At 43.3% G+C, this 14,545-nt stretch overlaps 1 long non-coding RNA gene across 1 annotated transcript; it reads left to right on the top strand.

Annotated features, from left to right (window-relative positions):
- Positions 1-3,864: 3,864 nt before the first annotated feature.
- Positions 3,865-6,036, top strand: LOC121135724. Its single transcript, XR_005872829.1, has 2 exons — positions 3,865-3,996; positions 5,521-6,036. It is a non-coding gene; the product is annotated as an uncharacterized LOC121135724 (long non-coding RNA).
- Positions 6,037-14,545: the final 8,509 nt, after the last annotated feature.

The raw sequence follows: 14,545 nt of genomic DNA, 5'->3' as shown, positions 1-14,545 counted from the left end.
TGTCATGGGTGTTTAGCAGCAGCTCTGCCACTTAGTATTGGACGTTAAGAAGGAAAATTCAGTGTCGGGATTGATATTTGTCTCGCCAGAACAGACCAGTCCTAACAAGAGTATTAGTGTATCCAGTCACTGAGGTGCCATGGGTTAATCCATTAATTGTAACAGTTTCATAAAATAACTCATCCAAAGGTAAGAAGAATAAAGCCATCAATGAAAAAAATCAAATCAGAATAAGAGAGAGAGAGAGAGTAGCTCAGTCACACCATCCAAAGGAAAGACAACTATTTTAAATGGAGGCACCAGTAGAACACACTTAATTAAATACTGTTGATTTTCTGTGGTTGTACCCCAAGAGGGATGTCTACACACTCTCTTGTGCATTCCCTGAGTTGAGAATCTAGGGATGTAAGTGGACGAGGTCTGCTGTGGGCTTGCCAGTGTTGCATGGCAATAGAGAAGTCAGTTAAAACATGAAACAGGGTCACGTGGGTTCTTTTCCTCATGTCGTGGTCTGATCTGGAAGAGACATGAATTAGCAAGCTCACAGCAACAGGGGTGTGCAGGGGCTGGCAAATCTTCCTGGGGCTGTGTGCAACTTTGCTTCCTGGAATGACCTGGCAACATACCGCTGAAAGCCTAGATGGTTCTCATTTCCTTCGTTCAGAAAGTCTTACAGGAATGTATTTAAGAGTAATCCCAGAGATTTAACAACTAGGAAATTTGTTTTACCATTGCCCAGAACGCTGGGTTTTTTACAACAATCTAAATATTCAAAACTACAAAATTATTTTAGTCTATCATGCAAGAAATAGTGGACACCTATGCATATTTCTAAAAATAATCACAGGAAACAGTTGATGGCAACATAATATGAAAAGGCCACGCTCCACAGCAATAGTATCGGCTCATTCCTCCTTGGTTACTAACAGTTAACGCCTGTGAACTCATGGGCAGTGCTCCAGGATCTTTGTGCACGTACAGAGCTCAAAGGTGCAAGTCCAGACGCTGACAGTGGTTGCTTTTGTGTGGTGCAGGTATCAATGAATTGGGTGTTTTCTTATTTGTAGTAGCTTCATTTTCTAAACCGAACCATTTAAAACGTATTTTAATGCCCTAGAATGAGCGGAAGGGCTAAGATGGTTGGTCAGGGAGGGGAGTGAAGGGAGGGCAAGCCGGGGATACAGGAAGAGACTAGAAGAGCCTTGACTGCTAAGCTGAGTAGGACATTTTCTACCACGCGGTGTGTTTTACTGGTGCTATGGAAAGCTGGTAAATCACAGTTACCTAAAGTGTCAATAGGCTCACTTTATACTCAAATTTGGGACAGTTTAATTCTCTGCCAGCTCAATAAGCTCCAGCAGGAATCGAGTCCCCTCTGGGCAGGTGAGGACCGTGCCGACACCGTTGACTCTGCTCACAAGGCAGGGCCAACATACCTGTCACCATCTTTTGTGAGTGCCCAGTGACTCACAGCTGTTGATCTGCGTGGGAACAGCTGATGGCCTCGCGCTGTTATTTTAACATTTGCTGCTGTGATAATTTAAAATCTTCTTTATATCCTACCTATAATGCTGCAACAAGGTCACCCAAGAGCTCATCAAGTGGAGAGCTGCAAAACACTCAAAACATTCGGGGCTTGGGAACAGAACTCGGGCGTGCTAAATCTCTAGCAGTAAGGCCAAATAGGCTGCCCGATGCTCTGCACTTTTAACTGAGGGAGAGCATTTCAGAATATTAGCAGAAATGCAGGGGAAAATGAAAAATCAGCCTCAGAGCAAATGCGTGTTTTCATGTGCAGACCTATGCGCTCTCGGGTTGGACCCCTCCCGCCCACACTTTACATTCAGTTCCGGGGGGGCGCGCTTGAGTTATGCAAGTTTTGAGTTATACAAGATGGCTTTAACCGGGAACACATTCTCTGTAAAATGCAAACCATCCATCCGGTGAGCACGGGATAAGGTAAGGGGGGAGCGGTTGAGCGTGGCGGCAGATGAACGGCAGAGAGCCAGTTGGGATGAAGGTGTTAGGAGGACGAGGTTTGGGAAGCCTCCTCAGGTTTCTCCTCAGTGCAGAGGATGAGTTGGAAGCCGGAGTGGGTGGGGCCTGGGAGGTGACTGGAAAGAGACAAGGGAGACTAAAACTAATAAAGGAGTCAGTACCAGGCTGTGCAGGAGACATGCTTATGAGTCTTACACTAACAAAGGCGCCGTTTCTTCTTGATAGGAACAGAAAACACCCAAAAACTCCCGAGAGGCACTCGGGGGAGGGTTTTATTATTAATGCATCAATTTGGGCTTCTCGCCTTCAATCACTGCTACATTAAATTTTAACTATAATTATAAAATATAATTTAGTTTTGATTATAAAAGTCGTGCATGCTTTAAACCAGGCATGGGGTGGTACAATGCCTTTAAGCCCAGCACTCAGGAGGCCGAGGCAAGGCTAGTTTGGTAAGCATAGCCGGTAAGGCCTACATAATGAGACCCTTACCCCAGGAAAATAAAAAAGAACCAAGAGTGTAATGCATGATCTAAAGAAACAGAAATAAACCCGGATGACGTGGAAGTGGGACCGAGGTATAGGTGGGGGTGGAATGCTTCCATGTGAGCAATACGTGCGGCTGTGGGTTCAAGTCTAGCGCTCTCCGTGTGTGGACACAGACGCGTATGAGCATGTGCACGGAGAGAGGGATTCAAGGAGGAGATGGCTGCTTCGTTGGTTTTCTTGATTTTTTTCAGATCTTTGTTTTAGATATTAATCCTCTGTTGGAGGTATAGCTGGGAAAGCCTTTTCTCTGCTTCTTGACTCCACCAAGGTTAGTTTCAGGGATCCTAGTTTTCAGTTGTTGACCTCATTTTCGGCACTCCTCAAGTCCTACTCAGAAAAGTCATTGTCGGTATGACATGCTGAAGGACAATTGCCACTCTGTAGTTTCAAAATATCTGCTACCTCTAAAAGTAGTTTTTGTGCAGGGAAACCGAACGAACCAGAAGAAAGGGAATCACGGCTACAACGTCCGACGCTACAGCAAGCTGTACCCTTGCCCGTCACACGGTTGATTATGTCTTGTGTTCCGCGCTGAGGTGACTACCCGTCTCCAGTCAGTTTCGTAAGGATGGAGCTGTGGTCTGCATTCCCATTGATTGTTTGCTTTTGCATGCGATGGTGGGTGGCCTGGCACCTTCCTTGCCCGTGTTATCTTTCAGCATCTGTTGAAGTCAGTTGACTGCAACTTAACTTTCCGAGCTTGCTGGTTCAATTAACCTGTCCTTCCTTTCCCTATCTTGATCAGAACTGCTTTATGTTAAATTAAAAATGTAGTGCAGTCTCTCAAAATTGACCTTTTTGACAATGCTCTCTGAGACGAAGATGAAAGACACTTCGTTTTTGACCTCTTTGTGGAAACTTTGGGACTGCTTTGTTGATATCCACTAAACTACAGCAATCTTGACAGATTACAATGAGTCTACTTACCCAGTCTGCTGTTTTGACAACATTGGTCTTCTTATCTGTGAGTGTGGGATGGCTTCCATTTAGTTCTTCTCTGATTTTTTGCATCAGTTTTCCAGCTTTCCTCAGATTTTGTTAGACTCATTTACTTTAAACGTGCTAGAATAAATGGCATTTTTTAATTGGCTGTTTTTCAAGACTAGGCATCTCTTTGTGTAATCCTGCTGTCCTGGAACTCGCTCTGTAGACCAGACTGCCCTTGACCTCAGAGATCCACCTGCCTCTGCCTCCTGAGTACTGGAATTGAAGACATGCACCATTACCACCTGGCAAATGTGTTTTTTTATGAAAATATATTGTTTTCAAAAAATATTCTGATCACAGTTTCCCCACCACCAACTCCTCCCAGATCCTCCCTACCTCCTTACCCCACCACCCTTCCAAATTAACACCCTTTCTTTCTCTCTCATAAGAAAACAAACAAGCATGGGGGTAAAGAAATAATACAGATTTGAGATCAAGTGGCCAAGAGCAAGACTATGATCTGTGAGTATATCAAATGTCATTAGGAGTCATCTTATTACTATGCTCCTTTAGCAGAACGATAATAGTAGTTTTCCCTTAGGCCCATGGCTTATCTAGTCTCAGGGTCTTGGTCATCCAAGCAGTATCAGATATTGGTCCCATCTCGTGGAGTGGTGCTTAAACACAATCAGGTTGTAGGTGGTCACTCCCACAATTTTGCGCCCACTATCATGCTAGCATATCCTGCAGACAGGTCACCATTGTAGGTCAAAGGATTTGCACCTGGATGAGTGTTTACCTTCATCCTCTGGAAGTGCACAGAGTTGCTTCCAGCGCCATGGCCGTTAGTCAGTAAGGCTGAAGGCTCTAGGTAGGCATCAGCTTGACTTCTCCATAGTCAATGAATTACGTGGGTGCTGTCTTTACCATCAGTTTGTGGAGAACAGCCAATGGCCTTGGCAATAGTTATGGGGGTTTCCATGGGGCTCTTTCGGCATTACAACTTAATTAAATGCAACTTACTCCCGGAACAAGAGGCTTCATTTGGTGGTGGCAATTGTCTGATTGGAGCTTTGTCTCCTCTGTTATTTAGTGATTCCATTCAGGCAAATTGTTTTAACTTCAGATTTTACTTGACCATTTCTCATATGCAAGAAAGCAATGAACACTAGATATTATAAACCTTCAGTATGTAAGGATGCCATTTGCTATAATGTCATTAGTTCTAGGCTTATTTTTTTTCCCCAGTTCACTTGGATTTCCTATACAAATAATCATGTCATCTCAGAAGTCCACTTTTATTTTTTATTTATTTTATAAATTGTCTACCTTTTTTTTTTTTGGTTTTTTGAGACACGGTTTCTCTGTGGCTTTGGAGGCTGTCCTCGAACTCGCTCTGTAGACCAGGCTGGCCTCGAACTCACAGAGATCCACCTGTCTCTCTCTCTCTCCCGAGTGCTGGGATTAAAGGTGTGTGCCACCAACGCCCAGTAACTGTCTACCTTTATTCCTCTTTTAAATCTTATTCAGCTAGGATTTCCAGACAGGTGTTAAAGAACCGTGATGAGAGGGAACGTCTTCCCTCATTCTCCATCTTAGCCGGGAAATATCCTGCTTCTCCCCATTAGGCAGTGTGCTAGCTGTTGAATTTTTGTAGATACTCTTTATGAAGAAGAGGGATTTTCTGCATTTACTAATATTTAAAATGTGATTAAGCACTTCATTTTGCCAGATGCTTTTTTCTATATGCATTGATATGATAATGTAATTTTTATAGAAGTGAAGGGTGTGTCAATACGGTTTCATCAGTTATAACAAATGTATCATCTCCAGTCTGTTGAGAGGATGGATTATAGTAATTGATTTTCAAATGGTGAACAAGCCTTTCAGATCTGGGGTAAATCCCATTTGATGGTAATACATAATTCCTTTTAGGCATTCTCAGATTGTCTTTGCTATTATTTTATTGGGAATTTTTGCATCTGGGCTTATGAAAAATATTGTTTTACAGTTTTCTTTTCTTATTATATCTTTATCTGAACTCAGATCGACTTGGGAAATATTCAGAAAATTGGACGATCTCAGATGTGACTTTTGAAAACTGAGTGCTGCAAAGAAGCTATGGGGAATCCCAGAGCCCGGGCAGGAATCACTTGACTAGACTATGCTTGGCACTGGTGTCAACTGTTATTCCTGCTTCCCTGCTCCTCACAACTGCCTGCCTCAGTTTCCAAACTGGTGCATCAGGCCCCCGGTGACCGCAAAGCTCCCAAGAGTCTGTGCGTGACCTGTTGCTCTGACAGGTCCTCTGCCTCGTGCGGATGCTGTCTGCCACACAAGCACGTCACACAGAAAATAAAGATTTGTGACAATGGGACAAACCCAGGGTATGCTCCCACCACCTAGACTAGCGATAGCTGTCCTGACTGGCCGGTCTCAGTCCACCTGCACCCCCGGTGGGCAGGGGCTTTGCCTATATTTTTATGCCTGTTGGCATAAAATTAGATTGCTCCTAACCTGTACTATCAGAAAGTGAGCTAGGATTAAATGCTTTGCAATCTTTCTTTTTGTCCTCAATTTATGCAGGAAATAAATAAAATAATTGTAGTAATAAACAGATCTAGGTAGCTGACCCATGTTAAAAAATATCCCTTTTCTATTGTAACTACTGAATGCAAAGAAATATTAAAGAAAGATACAGTTATGCATAGAAGAACAGTACACTTCAGGGCATTTTTGAAATGATTTATCTTACTATTTATTTATTTATTATTATTTAAGTGAGTATATGTACACACGTGTGTGTGTGTGTGTGTGTGTGTGTGTGTGTGTGTGTGTATCTGTATGGGTGCAAGTCAGGCAGCACCTCAGGGCTTCCCTGATCATAGCAGGACAGGAGGATGTCACCCTGCATTTGCCAGTCATTGGTAAAAGTGTCACTAGCGGAATTTTAGGCACTTCAGCTCACTCTGGGCTTGTGAGCAATGTGGCTCCAGGAGCAGCGTCTCTCTCCAGGAGAGGCCTTCCGGCGCTGGAAGGGTGGACTGAAATCTTAAGGACTTATTCTAGACTGGGCTGAGATGCTCGGGAACTGTGGTATGGCCAGTTCCCATGGCCTTGGGGACAATTTGGAGGTGAATCATAAAAAACGAAATTGATTCTAAGGCAACAGCATTCGGCATCTACAAGAAATAGGACTCAACCGTCACGATTGAATCAATTAGGGTTTTCTCAGCCATTGAGCTCTGTTTCCTGTTAAGATCTCAGCAACTATTATAGCTTGTTGGTCATCTGACTGTTTTGAAGGCATTGTTAGGTGTTAGGTGTGTGAAGGCGTATAGAACCCAAATCCACAGGCAAGCTCAGAGGATATCTGCGCCCCTGTCTGTACCCACTGTTTGCCATGACTCTGCTCAACCCAGCACCCTAGGCAGATGCTTCCCCGCACTCCTAGCTCCACCTACCCCATGTTGACACTTACTATATAACCCAGCTTGGTTGCAGACTCATGATCCTGCTGCCTCAGCTCGCTGGGTCCTTACTGGGTTCATGAGTGTGTACCAATATGGTTGATGTTGGAAGCTATTTCAAAGTCAGGTGAACGTCAGTAGTTTTCACACTCTTTCCATGCTCCAGGCTCCCCCATCATAACGAGACATAAGCAGTATCATCCCTGTCTCCATAAAACACCTAAAATTACAGATACTGAGGCCCAACAGCCATCCCCAGTGCCCTACCCACTACCATCAGCTGTCAGAAGGAGATACGTGGAGAGTAAGAGATTGAGGGTAAACGATGGAGATTTTTGGCACAACTTGGAGCAGGGAACAACTTAAAATGACGTGTAACTGTGTTATCCCAATTCGAAGAGCTTCAGTAGTGGGGGCTCTGGGACATTTCATGTCACCAGCTTTTACCCAGACGCTAGCTTGCAGCCCTATTGTGTTCATTCTCTCTCTCTTCTCCCCATCCCAGAGCCTGCTCCTTATCACATAAAACATGGTGTCCAGCGTAACTCCCAAGCCATGCCCTGAACTTTCTTTTGAACATTACTGCTGTTTCACTAAGGACAGTGTTGTCATCTACCCTCGACCATGCTTGGCAGGAGTTTGGGGATTCATTTTTTCTTGTGCTTCTGCAGGATCAATTTCTTCGACAGGGTTTATTGTACCCTATAATGTGTGGACCAGGAGTGATATGGGGGTGGAGTGGTTTTTGTTACAGATGGAGAAAAAATGAGATGATTTATCTCAGAAAAGAGAAAGCTAAAGGACAACTTAATAGTATTCAAGTAAAAATTTTATTAGTATCCTGAGAGATGAGAGGGTTGGCTCTGATCATTCCAAATTCATGAACAACTTTGAAATGCGCATGTTTGCACACATGTTCTTGCTAATCTTCTAATGCGTTTGTGTATACTTGCTTTTTGTACATAGACTGGAAAGGTCAAAGATGGATTGGTGCTAGATAATGTCTTTGATGAGTGAAGAACTTTATATAGACCTTTTCAAAGCCATGGTGTGGGTAATGAAAAGCTCACTGTCCACAAAGAGAGATTACATAAGTGTTCTTCAAGCCCAGGAAAAACAGAAGCGGGATAATGGAGAAGGGGAAGGGAGGAGTGGGGAGCAGAAGGCACAGGTAAGCTGCTCTATCACAGTACAAAACTTCTGAAATGGGGTCTCTGTCCCCTCGATGCAAGAGAACCACGTCAGAGAGCCCTTCCGCACCAGTTTGTGACTATCCCAGATCTCTCAGCTGAGACTCCGTGTCCAGAAGCTGCTAGCATAAACCAGACACACAGAGCACGCTTCAGCCAAGGACCGTGTTCATTGGAAGAGCCTCCACAGAGCGCTGAGAACTAAACAGAGACGAGTTACCGCGTGCTGGATCCCGTCTCTCACCAGCTCCCATATGTTGTTTTCCTGGCGACGGCGCACAGCGAACACACAACCAGACCAAGACGGAGAGAGAAGACCGTCTTGGTCGTCTTCTATTGCCTCAGTATCTGACTCCAGCGATTTATAAACAACTGGGATTCATTTGACTCATTGTTCTGGAGGTCGAGAAGTCCAAGCTTGGGCTGCGTATGTTGGCCCAGCATGTGGCGAGGCGTCTGCTCATCTCATAATGTGACGGAGAGGATGGCGCGGCCAGGAGGGAAGCTGCTAACTCAGATCTCTTCCTCACAACGTCTTGGAGCCTCTCTTTTATGGCCACACCAAATCCTAGTCTCATCCCAGTATCCTCTGACTTAGAGGATTTGGCTTCCAACACACTGATTCTAGGACAAGCCCAAACCACTTCGGACCATTGCTCTGCTGTCCCACGAAAAGTTGCACAGCATGGCTCCCTAGAACACTCTGGCTCCTCTACCACATGTGCCTGCCAGGGAAGGAAGAACCAGGCTAAATAGTTGGTGAACTCAACTGGGTCTAGCTGTAGTTTAGCTCAGCGTGGGCTGTGACTACTCATTCAATGCAGAAGCTTTTCTAGAGTTTGAAGAATGAAGGAGGAAAACAAGGCTGACTTTAGATGGAGCAAGACAAAGAGGTAGGCGTTTGAGAGGAAGAAAAGGAAAACGGGAGCCAGTGACTACCTTGAGATGCCTGTTGTCAAGGTCCTGGAGTTTGATAGATGGTTGACTGTCTGGATGCTTATGGTATTACTACAAACGGTTAATTATCTGTTGGGCCCCAGCCCCACGGGGTCTCTGTGAGTTGCTGGTCAGCTTACAAGTGCAACTTGTTTTCCAGTCCAAGTGCTTCCTGTTTTCTAGTCCTGGCTTACTGCCCCGGCCTTGACCCTCTGACATCAACATTCAGTGGGAAGAAAACACGCTGTCTTCTACCTGGGGTTTTTCTACTGTGCTGTAAACCTGTATATAAAGCTCCTCCCTCCTACAAGAGAGAGACCTCTTAACATTTATAATGAAGACACACACACACACACACACACACACACACACACATTCTCCTGGCAATAAAGGCAGAACATGCATTCTCTTAGTACAAACAAGTGGACGTCTGGTCTGTCTTTTCCTGATACCCTGGAGCTGCTTGTGGAGCTGGCACCGCAATTGGAGGTCCCAACAAGATCCAGAGAGACTTGGAAAGACTGGGAAAGATTGGTCAGAAAGATGACTCAGGAGAGGAGAGACTCCAAAAAGAAAAGAATTAAAAACAGGAACCTCAACTTCTAACAGTAAATTTGAATGGTCAAATCTCCAGGCTTTGCTTGAGAGATCACCTTCTAAGGTGAAGGTGTATTGGATTAAATCTCCAGGCCTTTGCCTGACACCAAGGTCAGGAAAGAAAGGGGAACCTGAGAGATCATCCTCAGTTGGAGGATGGATTAAAAGTGGGTGAATTGAATGTTGGTAACAGTTAGTAAACGAGGTACTGATATTAAGTAAAAGAAAAGGAAAAGCTAGAAGTATATGCAATGGAAAATACACAGAGAGTCTGGATACTGTGTACAGTTGTGTTGTCTTTAAATTGTTTAATTGCTAAGAAAGGAACAAAAACTGCTAAAAGACATTTGATTATTAATGCTGCTAAATTAATCCAACTTATATATTTTGAAAATGCTTTGACTTCTAAATTTAAATATAAGGACAGATTACTTGGGCAAAGAATTTCTGCTTTTGTTTCCACAGAACATAAAAAGCTGTGGGTTTCTTCCAGACTAGTATGGTTTGATGAAGCAAGACCACCTGAAGCAGTGGCCCAGGTGATCCAACATCTAAAACAGCTGAGATGATGCAGCCTTACAGACCACAAAAACAAGAACTTCAACAGGTTTCTGTTTTTTTTTTGTCATGATCCCCTTAACAGCAGGAAGTAGTTTGGAACGAACAATGCCCACATTCCCAAATATTGTTTATAAATGTTTGTTTACATTTATACAGGGTTGGTTATTGATACTAAGATTGGCATTAATGTCTTAGTCACCTGAGATAGGCGCTAATTTATATATAAAGAAGGGGGGGGAGATGTTGGGCCCCAGACCCATGGGGTCTTGGTGAAAAGCTCCTCCCTCCTACAAGAGAGAGACCTCTTAGCACTTGCAATGAAGACAGACAGACAGACACACACACACACACACACACACTCTCTCTCTCTCTATCTATCTCTCTCTCTCCTGGCAATAAAGGCAACACATGCATTCTCTTAGTACAAACAAGTGGATGTCTGATCTTTCTTTTCCTGATACCCTGGAGTTGCTTGTGGTGCTGGCACCGCAATTATCCAAATGAGTAAAAGCAGATTACTCATGGCCCAATGATGCAAGGGTGTTTTGAATCAAGCACAATCAATTCAATGTTTCCAAGAGCAAAAAAGAATAAAAGAAGAGGCTCACTGCCTACCGTGGCACCACTGAGTATCCTGCTCAGGTTTTAAAACTTCAAAACATTGAGAGGAATTTGGGAGGTAAGGATGTGTGTGGGCTGTAGGAAGTGGTTTTCACAATGAATCTGTGTGGATAATGCGATCTCACATGACCCTTTCAAGGAACCCAGGATTTGGATTGATGCCCTCAGCATAGACAAAAGTGAAAGTTGAAAAGGGTTAGATGATGTACTCAAGGATGCATGGCTGGAAAATGGGGATGTGGTAGCCTGGGTCTCATGCCTAAGGCCAGAGTCTTCTACTCATGACGGGGCTACACAGTGGGTCTGTGGATCCAGGATGACAAACCTTGGTGCTAGGTTTGAGGGCAGTATTTGTATCTGTACAATGATCCTTTAATAGAGCAAAGTGTATCATCATTACCATCATCATCATCACCACCACCACCACCATCATCATCACCATCATCATCATCATCATCATCATCACCACCATCATCATCACCATCATCATCATTATCATCACCACCACCATCACCATCATCACCACCACCATCATCATCATCATCACCATCATCATCATCATCATCACCACCATCATCATCATCATCACCACCATCATCATCATCATCATTGTCGTCACTGCTATTGCCCTCTAAGAGAACAAATTCAACACACCAGTTTCTCAGAAATCTTTGTTTTGAGTAATAAAAATATTGTTCCTGGGCCTGAAGAGATGACTCAGTGGTTAACACTGTGTTCCCAGCACTCACACCAAGTGGCTTACATCAGGCTATAACCCAAGCTCCAGAGGACACTCTTCCGGTCTCTGAAGGTACTGCACGCTCGTACACACACACACACACACACACACACACACACACACACACACACAAATCAAACCTTTGTATGCTTAATGTATAATAATATTTATGCTACATTACATTATAATCTGTTATCCAAAACATCAAAAATAGAAACAAAAATAGTCGCCCATCAATCTCAGGACTTGTAAGAGGAAAACATAGTAATAAAAAGGGTTGATTCCACAGCACAATGCCACTGGACCCCTGTGTGTAAGAATATGACAGCTTCAGTAGTTCTTAGGCTTCAAATTGACTTACAGCAGTGGTTTTCAACCTTTCTAATGCTGTGACCCCTTAATACATTTCCTCATGTTGTGGTGGCCTCCATCATAAAATAATTTTTTGATACTTCATAACTGTAATTTTACTACTATTATAAATTGTAATGTAAATATCTAATATGCAGGATGTCTGATATGCAATCCCCCAAAAGGTTGTGACACTTAAACGTTTAAAAACCACTAATTTAGAGGATCTCAATATTTAAAAAAAATTAAGGACCTGAGGAATGGATCAGTGTTTAAACTACTTCTCTTAGAAGTGCAAGGACCTGAATTCAATCCCTAGGACCCCACGAAAATGTTGGACAGGTAGACCACATTTGCAATCCCAGTGCTGGGGAGTTGGAAACAGGGTAACACCTAGGGCTTATTGCACAGCCAGTCTAGCCTAATTAATGAACTCAGGCCAATGAAAGACCTTGTCTCAAGGAAGATGGACACCATTCTTGAAGATGGCACTGAAGTTGTCCTCCAACCTCAATACGCATCCACACCAACAAGCATCTCCGCACATGTACACACCCTACACACAAAAATGCATAATCACTCACATATGTGTACACATGTGTGCTCACAAAGCTGCCTTTGGCTTTCTCTCTGTCCTAACTCCCCAAAGGACAAGAATGTGTGCTTAGTCTGTGTAAGCGACAGAGGAAACATGTATGTTCTGGTTTCTATTCTTCTTATAAAGCCAGCAGTGCTTAGTCATGACAACACGGCCCTGATGAACTGGTGGGGATTTAATCGGCTCCCCAAGGACCAACTCCTGACATGCTGGGGATGAATTTACAACTTTTATAAATTGACAATCAGGGAGCAGAACCACTGGAGACCTGAGGACTGTGCACAGTGGACCTGGATCCCAGCCCAACAGGATTCAGCCCATCCAGAGACTGCAGGCTTCCAAGTCCCAGTCTCCACCCATGGGACAGGCGAGGCAAGGGTCCAGCTTACCCAGAGCTTGCTAAGGTCCTGATACTAGGACAGCCTCCATCCACACAAGAGGAAAGCCACCAGGGTATTGGACCTGCTCCCACCCACTGGAAAGGGGTCACATACCCACCAGGGGAGGAAGAGACTCCTTCTGCACCCACAGGAAGAAATGATGGGAAGGAGACAATACAAAAACACACCCACCAACAGAAAAAACAATATGATACAACCAAAAACTAGAGAACCTACACCTGCAAGACTTGAACAGTCCATTGTGGAAGAAGCAGATGAAAAACACCTTAAAACCAACATCATGAAAATGATAGAGGCCCTCAAAGAAGATAAGAGAAAATCCCTTAAAGACATGGAAGAAAAAACAAATGAAAATACAAGAATTGCAAGAAATGGAGGAAAAAACAATCCAAAAAAATGAAAGAAATGGGAGAAAAGACAAACCAAAAACTTCAGTAAATGCCAGAAAGAGAAGAAAAGACAAAGCAAAATTACAAGAAACAATTAAAAAAGTACAAGGGTTGAACGCTGAAATAGAGACAATAAAAAAAAAACACAGTCGGAAGGAATGCTGGAAATAGAAAAGCTGGGCAAATGGTCAGGTACTACAGATACAAACATAACCAACAGAATACAAGAGATGGAAGACAGAATCTCAGGTGTTGAAGATACACTAGGGGAAATAGATTCATCGGCCAAAGAAAATCTTAAGTCCAACAAATCTCTAACACAAAATATCCATGAAATAAGGGACACCGTGAAAAGACCAAAGACTAAACCTAAGAATAATATGTATAGAAGAAAGTGAAGAAATCCACCTCAAAGGGGCAGAAAACATATTCAACAAAATCATAGAAGAAAACTTTCCCAACTTAAAGAAAGACATGCCAATGAAGGTACAAGAAGCTTACAGAACACCAAATAGAGTGGACCACAAAAGGAAATCCCCTGGCCACATAATAGTAAAAACCCAGAACATACAGAATGAAGAAAGAATATTAAGAGCAGCAAAGGAAAAAGGCCAAGTAACATACAAAGGCAAACCTGTCAGAATCACACCTGACTTGTCCATGGAAACTCTGAAAGCCAGAAGGTTCTACCAACACTAAGAGACCATGGATGCCAGCCCAGACTGCTATATCCAGCAAAGCTCAGTCACTATAGACAGAGAAAACAAGATATTCCATGACAAAACCAGATTTAAACAATACATATCCACTAACCCAGCCCTACAGAAAGTTCTGGAAGGAAAACCCCAACCAAAGGGAATTAACTACAACCAGAAAACCATAGGCAATAGATCATCTCACCTTACCAACAGCCAAAAGAAAGGAGGTGGAAATCCACATATGATTCCACCACCATCAATTATTCCAAAACACCAAGAATGAGCAATCAATGGTCATTAATATCTCTCAATATTAATGGTCTTAAATCGCCCATAAAGAGACACAGGCTAACAGACTGGATTCGAAGACAGAACCCACCCTTCTGATGCATACAAGAAACACACCTCAGCCTCAAAGTCAGGCATTACCTCAGAGTTAAGGGTTGGGAAAAAATTTCCCAATCAAATGGACCCAAGAAATAAGCGGGGGTAGCAATCCTAATATTTTACAAATTAGATT

Source organism: Mesocricetus auratus, unplaced genomic scaffold, assembly GCF_017639785.1.
Source record: "Mesocricetus auratus isolate SY011 unplaced genomic scaffold, BCM_Maur_2.0 Super-Scaffold_100041, whole genome shotgun sequence".
Taxonomy (NCBI): Eukaryota; Metazoa; Chordata; class Mammalia; order Rodentia; family Cricetidae; genus Mesocricetus; species Mesocricetus auratus.
The sequence above is the reverse complement of the archived record's forward strand: the minus strand, read 5'-3'. Positions and strand labels throughout refer to the sequence as shown.